Source organism: Triticum urartu, chromosome 3 (assembly GCF_003073215.2).
Source record: "Triticum urartu cultivar G1812 chromosome 3, Tu2.1, whole genome shotgun sequence".
In the NCBI taxonomy this organism is placed as follows: domain Eukaryota; kingdom Viridiplantae; phylum Streptophyta; class Magnoliopsida; order Poales; family Poaceae; genus Triticum; species Triticum urartu.
The window spans coordinates 67,799,357-67,818,893 of record NC_053024.1 but is presented as its reverse complement, the minus strand read 5'-3'; positions in this window follow the sequence as shown (position 1 = coordinate 67,818,893).

Below are 19,537 nucleotides of genomic sequence, written 5' to 3'. Positions count from 1 at the left end.
AGCTGGTCGCTCATTGGCACCGGGTGTTCGGTCCCAGTATACTGAGACCAGAATAGCTTCTCCGTGGAGCTTCCCTCCTCAGCCTGGTAAAATTGTGCGGCATCGGACACGCTGCGGGGCAAATCTGCGAATGCTCCTGGAGAGCTCCGGATTCGGGTAAGTAACAGGTAATTTACGTTTACATGCTTGCTTTGCATATAGAATGCCTTACCCGCCGCTATCTTCTTCATCGCATCAATCTCCTGGAGGGCCCTTTGGGCTTCGGCCTTGGCATTCTTCGCGCTCTCAAGGGCCGCGGAAAGCTCAGACTCCCGTGTCTTCGAGTCAAGCTCCAACGCCTCGTGCTTCGTCACGAGAGCTTGGAGCTCTTGTTGCACCTCGCCCACCCGAGCCTCTTGCCTTTCTCGCTCGGTGCGCTCCTTGGCCGCTTTATCTTCGGCCTCGGACAGTGCTTGCTTTAGGGTCACCACTTCGGTCGTGGCCCCTGGCAAATTCATGATGATCCTGTCATTTTGCAATCGCATTCTTTTTATACATATCCATAGACTAGGTACTACTTACCTTTGTTCTCCTCGAGCTGCCTCTTGGCAAGGCTGAGCTCGTCCTGGGACCCTTTCAGGTCCTGCTTCAGTATGGCTACCTCCGCAGTCAGCACGGCAGATGCCAGCAGCAAAGCCTGCATATGCATATTGACATACTTATATTAGACTCCTGCGATATTGTTTGATCCTCTGTCCGGCTTTTCTTTGTGAACACCGAACAGAGCATCAGGGGCTACTATCTATGCGGTAATATTTTTCCTATATTTTAAACACTTACCTCAAAGCCTGTTAGAAGGCCGGCACAGGCTTCAGTCAGTCCGCTCTTGGCGGACTGAACCTTCTGGACCACCGCACTCATAATAGTATGGTGCTCCTCATCGATGGAAGCGCTGCGAAGCGCTTCCAGCAGATTGTCCGGCGCCTCTGGATGGACAGAGGTCACCGGTACAGGCGTCTTGCCCCTCTTGGAAGGAGGCCGCCTGCCCGAGTCTGGAACCACTGGAGGTTTCGGCGCGGTGTTCGATTGAGGGCCGAACTCGGAGCCCTCAGGGGCCTTGTCCCCTCTGCTCCCGGAGTCCGGAAGGCCGCCTTGAGGTGCCTCCGGGACTGTCTCCCCTCGACCCGGTGCCTCTTGAGACAATACCTCGGCATCGTTCACAGGGCAAGGGGAGGTGGCGGTCGGAACTGGATCGCTATCCATATCCGACGAGCCCAGGGAGCCATCCGACGATACATTGATACGGGCTCATGGTGGCCTGCATAATCATATTTGGCGTTAGGTGAAGCAGTGCGACAAAGGAATGCTATGAGTTACTCTGGTATCCGAATACTTACGACTTCACCAGGGGCTTGGCCCTGAGCAGCCACTCGTCTTCACCTTCGGCGGCGGTGGCGGAATAGTCCGGAAGGAGAGTCCTTCCCTTCTTGGACCCTTCGGCCACCCCAGTTGGGGTGGCCTTCCTTTTCTTGTCTCCCCGGACTAGAGGGGGAGCATCTTCATCCTCGTCCTCATCTTCGGGGGAGGAGTGTGTCGCGGAGTTATCGGATGATGAGTCCGATATCACTTGGCGCCGGGAACCCTTCCGGGCTCCCTTGGCCTTCTTGGTCTTCTCCGGCACCTTGTAAGGAGCCGGAGTCAGCATCTCCATCAGGAGAGCATCCGCAGTGTCTTCGGGCTGAGGGGTCGGACAGTTAATCTGCCCCGACGTCTCCACCCAGTCATGTCAAAGGCATGGAGACTCAGATCCCACACATGGTTAAGCAAAGGGAAGTAAAAATCCTACCGGGTGTATAGAACTCACCGAATGCGCTTGGCGCTTCGCGCTTAGCCCATGGTCCTCTGTAAGAGAGGGAGGGACCTCGGCGCCCTTGAACAGCACCCTCCAGACATCCTTGTGCGTCGTGTCGAAGAGCTCGCTCAGAGTTTGGTGTCGGGTCGGGTCGAACTCCCACAAGTTAAAATCCCGTTGTTGTCACGGGAGGATCCGGCGGATGAGCATGACCTAGACTATGTTGACAAGCTTAAGTTTCTTGCTTGCCATGTTCAGGATACATTTTTGGAGTCCTTCCAGCTCCACCGATGAACCCCACGACAATCCCTTCTCTTTCCAGGAAGTGAGCCGTGTTGGGAATCCGGATCGGAACTCGGGGGCAGCCACCCAGTTAGTGTCGCGCGGCTCGGTGATGTAGAACCACGCCGATTGCCACCCCTTTATGGTCTCCACGAAGGAGCCTTCAAGCCATATAACATTGGGCATCTTGCCTAACATGGCTCCGCCGCATTCCGCTTGTTGGCCTCCCACCACCTTCGGCTTGATATTGAAGGTCTTCAGCCACAGGCCGAAGTGAGGCCAGATGCGGAGGAAAGCCTCACAGACGACGATGAACGCCGAAATGTTGAGGATGAAGTTCGGGGCCAGATCATGAAAGTCCAGCCCGTAGTAGAACATGAGAGCACAAACGAATGGATGAAGGGGAAACCCTAGTCCGTGGAGGAAGTGGTGATGGAAAACTACCCTCTCATGGGGTTCTGGGTAGGGACGATCTGCCCCTCAGCGAGCAGCCGATGCGCGATATTCACGGCTAAGTATCCGGCTCCGCGCAGCTTTTTGATATGGTCCTCCATAACAGAGGAGGCCATCCATTTGCCCCCTGCTCCGGACATGTTTGGAGAAGATTGAGGGGAAGGATGCAGACTTGGGCGTTGGAGCTTGAGTACGCAAGAACAGGATGAGCAAGGAGGAAGAAGGCGTGGGTAGACAAAGGTTAAACCTTATCCCTTTATACGGACAGCCGAAACTATGAGCCCCCCACTAGCCTGGTAAAACTCGCTTATCCAGCGCCGTAATCGATGGCGCGGTTGGGTTACCCACACTCGTATTAATGAGAACCCCGAAATATTATTCTCTCTACGGTGGTATGTGGAACTTATTTTGTAGGGTCGGACACTATCCTTGTATTCAAATTCTTCCGTGGTGTATTCGGAGGAGGAACCCGCCTTGCAATGTCGAAGACAACACTACGCGCCGGACTCATCGTCATTGAAAGCCTGGTTCAGGGGCTACTGAGGGAGTCCTGGATTAGGGGGTCTTCGGACAGCCGGACTATATCCTTTGGCCGGACTGTTGGACTATGAAGATACAAGATTGAAGACTTCGTCTCGTGTCCGGATGGGACTCTACTTGGCGTGGAAGGAAAGCTAGGCAATACGGATATGTGTATCTCCTCCTTTGTAACCGACCTTATGTAACCCTAACCCCCTCCGGTGTCTATATAAACCAGAGGGTTTTAGTCCGTAGGACAACATACAATCATACCATAGGCTAGCTTCTACGGTTTAGCCTCTCTGATCTCATAGTAGATCTACTCTTGTACTACCCATATCATCAATATTAATCAAGTAGGACGTAGGGTTTTACCTCCATCAAGAGGGCCCGAACCTGGGTAAAACATCGTGTCCCCTGCCTCCTGTTACCATCCGCCTTAGACGCACAGTTCGGGACCCCCTACCCGAGATCCGCCGGTTTTGACACCGACAAGGAGAATCGTATCCTGAGGGGCATCATCGCTAAGAATATCACATCACCATCCCTGATAAAGGAGACATAATCACATGGGTATGGGCACTCCCCTTGGAAACTTCCAAGCTTGGGGGAGGTGCCCCGGTATCGTATCACCATCACCTTCATCTTTACCATTTTTCTTAGTTCGATCCTTTGATAATATTTTGATATAGTAGAATAAAAGTTTTTAGTATGATCTTGTTTTGAGTTTTGCTTTATGATCCCTCTATGTAATTGAGTCCGTGAGCTATATAATAAAGATTAGTGTTGAGTCAAGAGCTTGATGATTTTGCTATGATCTTGAGGGAATAAAATAAAAGAGAAGAAATAAAAAGAATAAAAGAGATCGTATGGATCTTATGGAGAGTAATGAGCTCACATATAAAGAGTATGATGAATAAAAGTTGTTAAGAGTTGACAAACATAGTTTTGGTCATCGTTGCAATTAATAGGAAGTAATAAAAAAAGAGAGGTCTTCACATATAAATATACTATCTTGGACATCTTTTATGATTGTGAGCACTCATTAAAATATGATATGCTAAAGAGTTGACGTTGGACAAGGAAGACAACATAATGGGCTATGCCTTCTTACATTCGAAATAAATTATATTGTCATGGATCATCCAATATGTTGAGCTTGCCTTTCCCTCTCATGCTAGCCAAATTCTTTGCACCAAGTAGAGATACTACTTGTGCTTCCAAATATCCTTAAACCCAGTTTTGCCATGAGAGTCCACCATATCTACCTATGGATTGAGTAAGATCCTTCAAGTAAGTTGTCATTGTTGCAAGCAATAAAAATTGCTCTCTAAATATGTATGATTTATTAGTGTGGAGAAAATAAGCTTTATATGATCTTGTGATGTGGAAGAAATAAAAGCGACGGACTGCATAATAAAGGTCCATATCACAAGTGGCAATATAAAGTGACGTTCTTTCGCATTAAGATTTTGTGCATCCAACCATAAAAGCGCATGACAACCTCTGCTTCCCTCTGTGAAGGGCCTATCTTTTACTTTTATCTCCCACCTTACATAAGATTCATGGTGATCCTCACCTTTCCTTTTTACATTTTATATTTTTGGCAAGCACAATATGTTGGAAAGATCCTGGTATATATGGCTAATTGGATGTGAGTTTTCATGAACTATTATAGTTGACATTACCCTTGAGGTAAAACATTGGGAGGCAAAACTATAAGCCCATATCTTTCTCTGTGTCCGATTAAAACTCCATACCCATAAGTATTGCGTGAGTGTTAGCAATTGTGAAAGACTATATGATAGTTGAGTATGTGGACTTGCTGAAAAGCTCTTATATTGACTCTTTCCTATGTTATGATAAACTGCAATTGCCTCAATGACTGATATTAGAGTTTGTTGGTTCTCAATGAAGTTTATGATTCATACTTGAAATTGTGATTGAATTGTTACTTTAGCATAAGAGATCATATGACAATAATTATATAAGTTGTTGTTCTAAGAATGATCATGATGCCCTCATATCCGTATTATATTTTTATCGACACCTCTATCTCTAAACATGTGGACATATTTTTCGATTTCGGCTTTCGCTTGAGGACAAGCGAGGCCTAAGCTTGGGGGAGTTGATACGTCCATTTTGCATCATGCTTTTATATTGATATTTATTGCATTATGGGCTGTTATTACACATTATGTCACAATAATTATGCCTATTCTCTCTTATTTTACAAGGTTTACATAAAGAGGGAGAATGCCGGCAGCTGGGATTCTAGGCTGGAAAAGGAGCAAATATTAGAGACCTATTTTGCACAGCTCCAAAAGTCCTAAAACTTCACGGAAGTTATTTTCAGAATATATAAAAAATACTGAGCGCAAGAAGTACCAGAGGGGGGCCACTCACCAGCCACGAGGGTGGGGGCGCGCCCCCTGCCTCGTGGCCCCCTGGTGGCCCTCCGATGCCCATCTTATGCTATATGGAGTCTTTCATGGAGGAAAAAATTATAAGCAAGCTTTCGGGGCGAGACTCCGTCGCCACGAGGCGGAACCAATCTAGGGCTTCGGCGAAGCTGTTCTGCCGGGGAAACTTCCCTCCGGGAGGGGGAAATCATCACCATCGTCATCACCAATGCTCCTCTCATCGGGAATGGGCCAATCTCCATCAACATCTTCACTAGCACCATCTCCTCTCAAACCCTAGTTCATCTCTTGTATCCAATTCTTGTCTCTAAGTCTGGGATTGGTACCTGTAGGTTGCTAGTAGTGTTGATTACTCCTTGTAGTTGATGCTAGTTGGTTTATTTGGTGGAAGATCATATTGTCAGATCCTATATGCATATTAATACCCCTCTGATTATGAACATGAATATGCTTTATGAGTAGTTACGTTTGTTCCCGAGGACATGGGAGAAGTCTTGCTATTAGTAGTCATGTGAATTTGGTATTCGTTCGATATTTTGATGAGATGTATGTTGTCTCTCCTCTAGTGGTGTTATGTGAACGTCGACTACATGACACTTCACCATTATTTGGGCCTAGAGGAAGGCATTGGGATGTAATAAGTAGATGATGGGTTGCTAGAGTCACAGAAGCTTAAACCCTAGTTTATGCATTGCTTCGTAAGGGGCTGATTTGGATCCATATGTTTCATGCTATGGTTAGGTTTACCTTAATACTTTTGTTGTAGTTGTGGATGCTTGCAATAGAGGTTAATCATAAGTGGGATGTTTGTCCAAGTAAGAGCAGCACCCAAGCACTGGTCCACCCACATATCAAATTATCAAAGTACCGAACGTGAATCATATGAATGTGATGAAAACTAGCTTGACGATAATTCCCATGTGTCCTCGAGAGCGTTTTCTCTATATAAGAGTTTGTCCAGGCTTGTCCTTTGCTACAAAAAGGATTGGGCCACCTAGCTGCACTTTATTTACTTTTGTTACTTGTTGCTCGTTACAAATTATCTTATCACAAAACTATCTATTACCTATAATTTCAGTGCTTGCAGAGAATACCTTGCTGAAAACCGCTTATCATTTCCTTCTACTCCTCGTTGGGTTCGACACTCTTACTTATCGATAGGACTACGATAGATCCCCTATACTTGTGGGTCATCATTCAGATGCACCGTGTGTGCCGCTTGGCCTCGCCACCTGTTGTAATATGAGCTATGACCTGCTAGCATCAATAAAGCGGTTGTTTTCTATACCAAGATGTTGTGTGTTGCCAGAAGACATGGTCTATGGGCTGGCAATGCATGGTAAACCAGTTGCTCCGAGTCGGGGTGCCACAACGCTTGGTATCAGAGCCGCGCTGACTGTAGGCCACGCTAGACTACGACGTGTTAACTGGACGTTAGATACGAGTTTAAGTTGAGTGCCGGTAGCATTTGTAGCTGGTTGTTGCATTGCATGCGCTTGTTTTATATTTATGCTAACCTGCTAATGGTTTTGAGTGTAGATGGCTCCGATGTTGTATCCGTGCCAGTTGCAGCTGATGTCGTATACGTTGCCGCATATTCTTCATAACGTGTGGCGTCGGCTGTACCCCCTCGATGACGACCCAGTCTATCGTGTGTACCAGGAGCGTCTAGTTGACTCAGTGTATGAGTATCACGCAGTGGTTACTCTACGCACCAGTTCCGATTCCAGCACTTACACTCGTACCTCTCGGAGCGGTTACGCTTCTACCTCTTCTCAGGCTGTCCAGTTTGCTGCATTCGAGGTCCTTTTCGAGCTTCGTTACAACGAGGTCCGGATGCAGAACCACCCAGGTTTCTACTACTATCCTTCTCTGCACGACAATGGTCATGTCTATTTCCCTATCATTGGTTCGGAGTCTGATAGTGTTGCTAGCCACCTTGCTTGTTATATCACTTCTAGCTATCTTATGATCCACGAGCTGGCTCGAGAGCTGACTCGTGCTCGTACTGCTTTAGCCTCTACTAGGTCTATCACTGCTCCATCATCCCTGGGATTTACTCCTTATATTCCAGCTAGTTCTAGTTCCCCTATTTTTCCGGTTACTCCTCCGAGTAGCTCGGGCGCCTCGACCGTGAATCCTCTCAGTGCTCCTGCTGAGTGGGTTTCACTTCTCACTACTCCTATAGCCCCGATGCTTCACCCTACACCTACCCCGGAGGGAGAGGCCTCGAGGAAGCGTCGTCGTGTTACCTCTAACCCGGAGGTTTCCGTTAACGTCGTCAGTTCAGGATCCGAGTCCTCTTCAGGAGAGGACCCCACAGCACCAGCAGAGCAGTAGAGCTTCTGAGTATTCGCATTCATCAGGATGGTGTATGGATGTAGTCGTACGAATCATGATGTGTTCGTTTCCTGTATGAGAGTAGTTGAACCTGGCATGTTGATTATCTTTCATGTATGAGTCCATGTATAATTATGTTGGAACTCTATTTTATTCGCCGTATTTTCTTCGTTATTTCGGTTTCTCTCGGGATTTGTTGCTGGCTTTTCCCCAACTTACTTTTGGATGTTTCTCATCTCGGTTGCGTTGTCTTGGGAAAAATCCACAATAGGATGCCACGGGGAGGCAGCAGTAGCAACGTTCGCGAGGGTACTCCTGTTCATCGTTCTGCACGACAGGCGGGACACTCCCCCGAGCCGTACGTTTCACCACCGCCTCCACCGCCAAATCCGCCCTCCACCGAGCAATTCTGCGTATGTTAAAGGAGGAATAATGATCTGATTTAAATATTAAGAAGTGTGCAAGCTATGGTTGGACAGAATGGAAATCAGAACGGTCATCACTCCAAGCTGTCAGATTTTCAGAGGACCAAGCCTCCCAGTTTCAATCAGGTTGTTGATCCCTTGGATGCAGACGAGTGGTTACGAACCATTGAGAGAAAGCTTGAGATTGCTCATACTGAAGAAGATGATAAGGTTCCCTTTGCAACTCATTATCTTGAAGGCGCTACTGTCGTATGGTGGGAAAATACAAAAGCCATGTGGCCTGCTGATGAAGAAATCACCTGGTCAAAATTCAAGGATCAGTTCCGAAAATATCATATCCCTACCAGAATTATGAAGACTAAGCAGCATGAATTTCTTGCACTCCTCCAAGGAAATCAGTCTGTGGGTGAATATTTGCCAAAATTCAATCATTTGTCCCGTTACTCCCTTTATGACGTGGCCACCGAAGAAAGAAAGATTGACAGATTTCTTGGCGGACTAAACCCGCAACTCTGGTGTACCCTCAGTATGTTTGATTTACCAGATTTCCAAACTCTGGTAAACAAAGCTTTCATTGCCGAAAGGGAGCACAAGCTCGTGTCGGACAACAGGCCTGCTAACAACGACCACAAGTGCAAATTTGAGCCTAGGAAGGAAGGGCAACCTGTGCAAAAGGCCCGTACCTGGCAGCAGACTCAGGTGGAATACAAGCCCAATTGGCAACAGAATGTTAACAAGACCACCACCCAAGTCAAGAATGTTGTGACCAACCCAGTGCACGAGGAGCGCCAGTGCAACAATTCTTGCTTCAGTTGTGGGCAAACCGGACATTATGCCAGACAGTGTCCCAAGAACGGCAAGGCAAGTGCACTAATTAGGCCACAAGTCAACTTTATGGAGTCATGCCCGAACCAGCAAAACATTATTGGGCACCTACATCACCTCTTCGCAGATGAAGCCCAAGAGAACCCCGAAGTCGTCATTGGTATGTTTTCTGTTAATAACATACCTGCAGTAATTTTATTTGACTCTGGGGCTTCCCACTCTTTTATTTCTTGGAGTTTTGTTGCCCAAAAAAAATCCTTGTTCGCTTTTGGGTAAGAATATGCTGGTACAAACCCCGGGATCCTTAATTAAGAGCAATCTGGTCTGCCGTAATCTGGAAATCAATATCAACGGAGTCTGTTTTCCAACTTCTTTGATAATCATTGAGTCTGTTAAGTTGGATGTTATCTTGGGTATGAATTGGTTGACCCAATATCAAGTATGCATAAATTGCGCGACCCGAGAAGTCACTTTGACCAGTCAGAAGGGGCAGACTACCAAATTCTATGCTCGCAGAAGCATACCCAAGAAAGAAATGGTCTTCACCGTTGTGGCTGAGTTGAAATTAATTCCTGTGGTCAGTGAGTTTCCTGATGTATTTCCAGAAGAACTGCCAGGCATGCCACCAGATCGAGAGCTTGAGTTTGCAATAGATCTTGTGCCCGGAACCGCACCATTATACAAGAAGTATTACCGGATGCCCTCCTCGAAATTAGTGGAGCTAAAAAAACAGCTTGATGAAATGCTCCAGAAAGGATACATCCATCCTAGCTCTTCACCATGGGGATCACCTGCTATCTTCGTGGAAAAGAAGGATGGCAGCCTCCGCATGTGTGTGGATTATTGTCAGCTGAATGAGGTCACCATCAAAAATAAATATCCGCTGCCAAGGATTGATGACTTGTTTGATCAGCTCAGTGGGTCCAAGGTATTCTCCAAGATTGATTTACGGGCAGGATATCATCATCTCAAGATTAAAAAGGAGGATATTTCTAAGACCGCATTCACCACTCGATACGGTCTTTATGAATATACAGTTATGTCCTTTGGTCTCACCAATGCCCCTGCCTTCTTCATGCATATGATGAACAAAGTATTCATGGACTTGCTCGATAAGTTCGTGGTAGTCTTCATCGATGACATACTTATATACTCAAAAGGTGAGGAAGATCACAAAGAACACCTCCGAGTAGTGCTACAACGACTCCGTGACCATCAGCTATACGCCAAATTCAGTAAATGTGAGTTTTGGCTCAAGCAAGTTGGATTTCTTGGACATGTGCTATCTGCCGAAGGTATAGCCGTGGACCCGAGCAAAGTAAAGGATGTGCTCGATTGGTTGCCGCCCACAACCGTATCACAGATCCGGAGTTTTCTTGGATTAGCCGGATATTACCGTCATTTCATTGAAGGGTTTTCCAAGATTTCTAAACCCATGACGGAGCTACTCAAAAAGGATAAGAAGTTTGAATGGACTGAGGACTATGAGAAAATTTCAATGAGATAAAGATACGGCTGACGACCGCACCTGTGTTGACTCTTCCAGATATCTACCATGGTTTTGATGTGTACTGCGACGCCTCCTGTCGGTGTCAAAACTGGCAGATCTTGGGTAGGGGGTCCCGAACTGTGCGTCTAAGGCGGATGGTAACAGGAGGCAGGGAACACGATGTTTTACCCAGGTTCGGGCCCTCTTGATGGAGGTAAAACCCTACGTCCTGCTTGATTTATTCTTCATGATATGAGTATTACAAGAGTTGATCTACCACGAGATCGGAGAGGCTAAACCCTAGAAGCTAGCCTATGGTATGATTGTATGTTGTCCTACGGACTAAAACCCTCCGGTTTATATAAACACCGGAAAGGGCTAGGGTTACACAAGGTCGGTTACAAAGGAGGAGATATACATATCCGTATTGCCTAGCTTGCCTTCCACGCCAAGTAGTGTCCCATCCGGACACGAGACGAAGTCTTCAATCTTGTATCTTCATAGTCTAACGGTCCGGCCAAAGGATATAGTCCGGCTGTCCGGAGACCCCCTAATCCAGGACTCCCTCACCTCCAGACAAGGACTTGGATGCGTACTTATGCAAGATGGCAAGGTAGTAGCATATGCATCACGACAGCTACGACCCCACGAGGGAAATTATCCTACTCATGATCTGGAATTGGCCGCGGTGGTTCATGCTCTAAAAATTTGGAGACACTACCTCATCGGGAAGAGGTGCCAAATTTTTACCGATCACAAAAGTCTCAAGTATATATTTACTCAGCCAGATTTAAATTTCCGTCAACAAAGATGGCTTGAGTTAGTCAAGGATTATGATCTTAGAATAAATTACCACCCGAGTAAGGCCAAGATGGTTGCCGATGCACTCAGTCGAAAGCCTGTCAGCCTAAATGTCATATTGAAATCCTTACCTCCTGAACTTCAAGAGGAGATTGCTCAGCTCAACCTAGTCATAGTTGATGCTGGCCTTGCTAATATTTTGGAAGTTGCCCCGACACTTGAGGAAGAGATCCGCTAGGCCCGGCCAGCTGACACCGTCCTACAGAAATGCGCCAAGAATATGGTAGCAGGACAGACCTCAGATTTCTCAAATTACCAATTTGGTACCCTCCGATTCCATGGAAGGATTTGTGTACCCAATTAGGCGGATTTAAAGTAGACAATCCTGTCAGAAGCACACGAATCTTCATATTCCATTTACCCTGGAGGTACGAAAATGTATGAAGACCTTCGAAAAATATTCTGGTGGGATGGAATGAAGAAAGACATTGCCTATTTTGTGGCCTGTTGCGACATATGCAACAAGGTGAAGGTGGAGCATCAGAAGCCAGCCGGACTTCTCCAACCGCTACCAGTTTCACAATGGAAATGGGATGATGTCTGCATGGATTTCATCACGGGACTACCTAAGACTTAGCGAGGCAATGATGCAATCTGGGTCATAGTAGACACCTTAACCAAGGTAGCTCACTTTATCCCGATTAGAACTACATATCGAGCAGATCAACTTGCACAACTGTATGTATCCAGAATAGTCAGTCTGCATGGAGTACCCCGAACCATCACTTCTGACCGAGGTTCACTTTTTACCTTCGCTTTTTGGTCACGTCTCCATCAAGCCTTGGGGACAGCGCTGAAATATAGTACCGCTTATCATCCTCAGACTGATGGACAGACAGAGCGGGTAAATCAAATACTCGAAGCATGTGCTTTGGCCCAAGGATCTAAATGGGAAGACTGCCTGCCGTATGCCGAGTTCTCTTATAGCAACAGCTTCCAGACCAGTTTAAAGATGTCACCGTATAAGGCTTTGTATGGCCGTAAGTGCCGCACTCCTTTAAATTGGTCTCAAACTGGAGATGACCGTATTTTCGGAACAGATCTCATGATGGAAGCTGAGAAACAAGTTAAGGAAATCAGAGACAGATTGCAATTGGCCAAATCTAGACAGAAGAGTTATTATGATGCAAAGCACCGACAGATTAGTTTTGAACCCGGAGAACACGTATACCTTCGAGTCACTCCTATGAAAGGAGTCAAGAGATTCCAGACTCGTGGAAAGTTGGCACCCAGATTTATTGGTCCATTTCCAGTTATGTCCCGAGTGGGTACTGTTGCCTATCAGTTGGAAGTACCCCTGAATTTTCGGACATGCACAACGTGTTTCATGTTTCACAATTGAGGCGATGCATATCGCCGCCTGAGAAAAAGACTGCTATGACTGAAATAGAGTTGGCAAAGGATTTAACATATGAAGAAAGGTCGGTTAGAATTTTGGATCAGATGGAAAGGGTCACTCGTAATAAAGCAAGGAAATTCTAAAAAGTCCAGTGGGAGCATCACACGGAGTCAGAATCAACTTGGGAACGGGAAGAATTTCTAAAGGCACATTATCCAGACTGGTTTTCCCAAGCAACTGAATCTCGAGGACGAGATTCATTCTAAGTGGGGGAGCTTTGTGACAGCCTGGTTTTTGCCCTCTTCTATTTGCCTGATTTTTAGTTGGTTTGATTTTGAAATTTGGAGTTTTAAATCTTTTCATATGGACTTAAACACTTGGGTACCCCTTGACTTTCACCCAAGTGCCTCATTTCCCTCTCTAACTATCATTCCCTCTCTGGTTCACCTCAAAATAATATTTTGAATAATTTTCTTAAATAAAAAATATTCATTTCCCTCTCTTAAACCCTAGCTAGCTCAATGTGCTCCAAAGCAACCCCAATTTTTCTTGCCCACAAAAATCTGAGAAAATTCACAAATATTCTTCGAACCCTAGGGCATCTACCTGAGCAAAAATATTTCATCACTTTTTGCAATATTTTTGCTACAGAAAATATTTTCTGTTTTGGACAGAAATGGTAGTTTCTATAGCAACTACCATTTTACTTGCTCCATTGTGGCTGATTTTTCTTGTGCATCATCAGTTTGTAGATGATTGCTAACCTCCAAAGCCCAGCTCTCAACTCCCAGTAGTTTGACAATAGTAAGCTCTCAAAGTTACTGATCAGAAACTTACCAGGCAGTTGAAATCTATTCTACTGCGCCTGAGATCAAACCCAAGTGTGGTAACCTATAAAACTACCACAAACAACATGCTAGACATGAAGTTTGGACTTAGGTCGGCCTGAGGGCAAAGTTCACGCGGTGACCACGCGTGTGCACGATGCCAACCTGCATGTCGACGCGCTCTGCGTCGCGCCCGAGCTTCTGTTGCTCACGTGCTCGCTTCCCGCCTACCTATGGGTATGGGTAGGTGCGCCTCCGACTCCTCTCTCGATCCCTCCCTCTCGTTTTGGCCAAGAAGCCCTCATCGCCGGCGTGTGCTCCGGCGAAGCCCTGTCGTCCTCTGTTTCCTTCTCCTCCTCCCCCTCACCTGACTAGTGGGGCCCGATAGTCAGCCACTTAGTACGCGCGCGAAGTGGTACGAGTGGTGGCGCTTGCAAGGCTTTATGCCTTCGATGTCACCCCCCTGTCTGTTTTTATTTAAATTCAAATTCCATATTTTTCAGAGACCTTGAAACAGCCAAAACTCTTTAACCATAAGTACAGATGAATTGATTCTTTTTGCATTGTGTTCTTTGTAAAGAAATCTAGCAGCTCACCAAAAATGGGATTTTTCCCTGCTGTCTAGATTTTCTGGTGAATTTCAGAAGGGTTCTTGATGTTTTCTTTTTGTGTTTATAAATATTTTCAGAGAGTGAAGCTTGTCTTGAGGATCACCAGGAGGCTTGTGAACCTCACCTGCACTAAGGTAAGCCACGTCAACATTTTCATGGTGCCATTACAATATTTGTGATTTTACAACTTGAATGAATGATTTAATCCATGCATTTAAATTACCATTATATTATTTATATTCTATTGGTTGCTTTTTTAAGTTGTCATGCTTAGTTTACAGAAAGGCTGAAGCTAACTAAGTTGGTAAAGAAACAAGAAGTAAATTTTGTTATGAAGAAGTAATATAGTTATGAATATAAGTAATTATTTGGAGTTATTTTCTTGCATGAGTAAAATTGATAAATTTGTTAGAAAAGATTATGTTTAAAGTGATGTTTACTCCTAACCAGAGGAGTGTCATGAGTTGTTGATGTTTATACTTAGTGTGGATATAGTTGACTCGGTCATTTCCGTTGATATGTGATGCATATGTTAGTGTTGCATTTCATGGCATACTATGACACCGGTTATTTTCATTTTAAGTTGAACCTGATAATAACTCAACTTGAATATATCGTTGACTGGGTCATGGTGCCACTGAATCGAGTTTTTCCCAATGCAACCACATTTGCCTTTATGGGAAGGCCTTTATTCGGTCCGTTATCATGCCTCTGGTCGGTGCCTCCAACGAGGGAAGGTTATGGGCGTGTAGTACCCTGGCCCGGTAAGCAAACATAACCTTGTGTGCCCGTTGTCGAGATTATGGTGTCGTGTCCCCGTGTGGGACGTTTATGTTTTGGCCACGACGGTGGTCGGTGGTGTCTTTGGTAGACACGGGGCCACCCAGGACTAGCCCAACGGGGAATGAGTCAGAGTGGATGGAAGAGTGTCATGGCGATGGAGGGGTTTCGTCGGAATGCCGTTGGTCCACCCGAATGGGAGTGCGAGGCCATGGGTTCTGTGGTGTGGATACAGTGCGCTACCTCTGCAGAGTGTATTAATCTATCGATAGCCGAGTCCACGGTTATGGACATGCTCGAAAGTAGGTCACACCATGGGTCAACGTTTAATAAATATTTCACACTAAGTTATGAACTTTGCACTGTTGATGATGGCGGGAAGGTCATCTTGTTGTTTGAGACCAAGTGTTGGTCGTGGTTGTGATCGCCGGAAGGATCGCCGTTTGAGACCAAATGTTGGTCGTGGTTGTGGTCGCCGGAAAGATCATGAGGTATCCCTAGTTAAGACCATGAGGTTGGTACGTTTGTGATCCAAGAGCGATCACCGTTGGTAAGCCAGTCTGAGGGACTTTTCTCACAAAAGCATGATCACAACATGTTGGATATTTGGTTGAATTATTATTAATTGGTTAATTATCATGATTATTGTTTGTCATTATGGCATGTCATGCCAGATTTCAGGAAAGTCTCGTTGGAAAGGAGTGTTGTCCGAGTCTAGAACATGTCCACATCGGTGTCCCTGTGCTATGGAGTTCCGCTACGACGTTGTTCCGCTGCCGCGTAGTTGTTATGATCGAGGGCCCCTTTTTGTTCACTAAATAATGTACATATTGTTCAGCTACACCGTGTGTGCTGCTTGGCCTCGCCACCTGTTGTAATATGAACTATGACTCGCTAGCATCAATAAAGCGGTTGTTTTCTGTACCAAGATGTTGTGTGTTGCCAGAAGACATGGTCTCTAGGCTGGCAATGCATGGTAAACCGGTTGCTCTGAGCCGGGGTGCCACATGGTCTCCTCACCAAGTGATAGAAGGGGTAGCGAGGCACATATTTGTATTGTTGCCATTAAGGATAAAAAGTCGGGGTTTATACATATTGATTGGATCTATCCCTCTACATCATGTCATCTTGCTTAAGGTGTTACTCCATTCTTGTTAACTTAATACACTAGATGCATGTTGGGTAGTGGTCGATGTGTAGAGTAATAGTAGTATATGCAGGTAGGAGTCGGTCTACTTGTCACGGACGTGATGCCTATATTCATGATCGTTGCCTTAGATATCGTGATAACTTTGCGCTTTTCTATCAATTGCTCAACAGTAATTTGTTTACCTACCGCATGCGTTATTTCAAGAGAGAAGCCTCTAGTGAAAACTATGGCCCCCGGGTTTATCTTTTATCATATTATAAAATATGTTGCTGCAATTTATTTACTTTTACTTTATTTTGCACTTTTATTTATATTTTATAATATCTCTATCAGATCTCATCCTTATAAGTATTTGTTTGTTTGTGTAGGTGCTATCATTGAAGACTTGTGTGGTCCTCCTACTAGATTGATACCTTGGTTCTTAACTGAGGGAAATACTTATCTCTACTTTGCTGCATCACTCTTTCCTTGTCAAGGGAAAAACCACCGCAAGCTCAAAAAGTAGCAGGAAGAATTTCTGGCGCCGTTGCCGGGGAGGATCTATATCAAGCCTACCAACTACCTATCATAAACTCTCATCTCTTGCATTTACATTATTTGTCATTTGCCTCTCGTTTTCCTCCCCCCCCCACTTCTAAATCGTTTTCAGAAAAAACACAAAAATATTTTCCTTTTTATTTACCTTCTTTCCGTTCGTCTTTTCATTTGCTTTTTTAGTTTGTGTGCTAGATTGCTTGCTTTGCCATCATGTCTGAATCTGGGGAGGTTATCATTGAAAAAACTAGCAATAATCTTGAGGAAAAAGTTGAATCTTGTGCTATTAATCATGAATCTCTTGAAGTTGAAACTCCTACTAATCTTAAAACCAAGATCTATCATGTGGGTGATGGGAACATCATTGGAAAGAATGTTATTCAGGATTTTTTTTGATTGCATGGGAGTTATGCCTATAGATAGGGGGTCCATTCTTCATAATACAAATTGCTACGCAGATGCTATTTCCATGCTTGTGATTAAGTTAGGAAGAAAATTTCTACTTATCCATCCCACCTTACAAAAGATGTTTATGAACTCCCCAATATACTTGATCCTAAGGCTAAGAAAATTCCTACCATTATCATTATGCGCGAATTTGATTACATAGTCCGAGAGGCTAGGGAGATCTTGCTACCTTTGCTCTTGTGATTCCATTTGGATTCGCGAGAAGGAGCCTTTGGTTCCCCCTAGTCCGTGCTCTACGGTCCTGGCTGTTTTGTGTGGATTAGTCCCGGTTTGTGGTTCTGCGATTGTTCGGACAGCGGGTTGGAGTTCTTGTAGCTTCGGTTAGCCATCCCCAATGTATGGGTTGCATCCAACCTTGGCGGGTATAAAGCTAGTTATCCCGACTTCTTGTAGCTAGTTATCCCTCCTGATTCGATCCTACGACATGAAGATCGGGCCACCTTCGGGCGTGAACTCGTTCATCGGGTTCCCACCTATCATCTGGCATCATAGCATTCATTGACACCGTAGGATGTGTTATCCAAGTTTATCTTGCTATCATCCCTTTAGATCGAGTGTTTTTCATGCTATATTTTCTGTCCTTTGTAACATCCCAAATTTTCAATTTGGAATGTTATACACTAGATCATCATTGCATATCATATTTTATTGCATTTTGCTTGATCCTAGAAAATTCTACGCAACTCAAGGACCCTTGGAGAGAGTTGGGGATTTGGTTATTTTCATATTTGATTTTCTCAAATTTTGAAAATAGGATCATTTGATTTTATTTATTTTATCTTCAATTATTTCTATTATCAAAAATATGAGAGAGGGAATAAAATGACTTTCCCAAAATAAAGAAATATTGAGGATTTACTAAAAAAATCAAATAAGATTTTATTTTGGTTTTATTTGCTATTTTATTTGAATTAGGGAAAATGCGCGTTTTTTTTAAAATTGCATTTAGGCCCCAAATAAATGTTCATCCTGTGCGGCTTGATTTTAGAAGCCGGGGAAAATTTATTTCGGGATTTTTGGAGTCCGTTTAGTATTCCTTTTGTTTTTTTTCTTTTCTAAGCGTAATTATTTAAAAAAAAGAGGTCCGAACCAACTTTGGGCCGTAAGCGGCCAGGACTCCGCCTGTCCGGGCCTTCAAATAGCCACCGCCCGAGGCCCGACAGCCCAAGCCGCGCCTCCACCCCAAACCCTAACCCTAGCCCCGCCGCTGACGCCTCCGCGCCGCCGCCCCGCTGCCCCCCCCCACCCGACGCCGTCGCCGTCGTTCGCCGGAGTCACCGGAGGTAGACCTCGTGCCGCCAGTTTTTCTCGAAAAACCGATCGGTTTTCCGTCGGTTTTGTTCGGTTTTTTTTAGTTTCGTTTTTTTAAATAGATTGGTTTTCCGGTTTATTTAATTAGTGAGCGTTCGCCCGTTCGTTCGTTTTAATGAACGCGTTCTTCATTTAGATCCAGTTAACGAACGTTCGTTTGTTAATCTGTTCATCGTTTTTTCTTTTTCTCGGATTAAATCCGCGATTTTTCTAATCGCGATTCCTGATCCGTTTTTCGTTCTAGTCTAACTTTTCGCTCGTTTGTCGGAATCAAGCGATTCAAGCACCCGGAGTTTTGTCTCGAAACCCTATTTCCCTTTAACCAACTCAAACAAGTTTTTGCCACTGTAAAAATTTCCCTAGATCCAGAATAGTAAACGAAGCTTGTTTCTTTTGCCGTTTGTCATTCCTTGATTCGTTCGATTTGATTCTTTTTGCCAACCGGAGTTCTTGAGTTGAACTTTCTGGTTAGATCTCTTATTCGAGTTTTACCTGTGCATTAGTTGAGTGCTTATTGTATGCTTGTTTGTTGCAATAGAGTACCCGGAGTGCGCCGCTTGCTACTTCGAATCGCTAGGTTTTGCGGATCATCAGCAAGGCAAGTAACACTTTGATCATACTTCCAATTACCCAGTTTTTATTGCATTAGATAAATCCTCACACATTGCATGATTAGGATCTAATTAAATTTTGGGGTGGGAAGTAGATGAGGTATTACCTATTACCTGTTGTTATCAAACCTTTGGGAGTTACTTCTACGTTTGCTTATTATGCCATGCTATGCTAGTAGACGTGGATTGGGTGAGTGAATCCATGACAGATGTGAGATTGTTAATTTAATGGTTTATCTAAGGTGGCAACTTAAATACACATCTGGGTGGATTGAGGCACCTGGGTTTTCCAGCGATTGCCTGTTTTCTTTTGGACCGCCACCCAGGCTCAAAGGGATCATGAGATTATTCATGCTAGAAACTTCCGTGTGCAGCCACAAGCTACTATGGGCTCTAGCATAGTTGATTAAGTCGTGCGAACTCTTACAGTGATAGACTAGCAGATGTAGGGGAAAGTA